Below are 317 nucleotides of genomic sequence, written 5' to 3' on the forward strand. Positions count from 1 at the left end.
CTGTGATGAAGTTAAATGATTTATGGAACATGGCTGCGCGCTATTGAGCAACTGGCAGTGGACTACTTTTACCAATCTGCTGTTTCCTGAAGGAAAACCACTCTACAGAAGACATACGGTAATTGATCCTATAATCTGTTAATACGACGCTAGAAACAATGAGCATAACAGGGATTTAAAAAGCCGGTCAAAATAATTTTTGAGGAAGGCAAACCATCTGGAAAGCTGGTGCGTTAGTCCTTGTTTATCCTATCTATTTTCTGGACTTTCTTGAGCAAGGACAGAGGGGAGTTACCATTAAAGTTCCTTCATACCGC

Source organism: Penaeus monodon, chromosome 21 (genome assembly GCF_015228065.2).
Source record: "Penaeus monodon isolate SGIC_2016 chromosome 21, NSTDA_Pmon_1, whole genome shotgun sequence".
In the NCBI taxonomy this organism is placed as follows: domain Eukaryota; kingdom Metazoa; phylum Arthropoda; class Malacostraca; order Decapoda; family Penaeidae; genus Penaeus; species Penaeus monodon.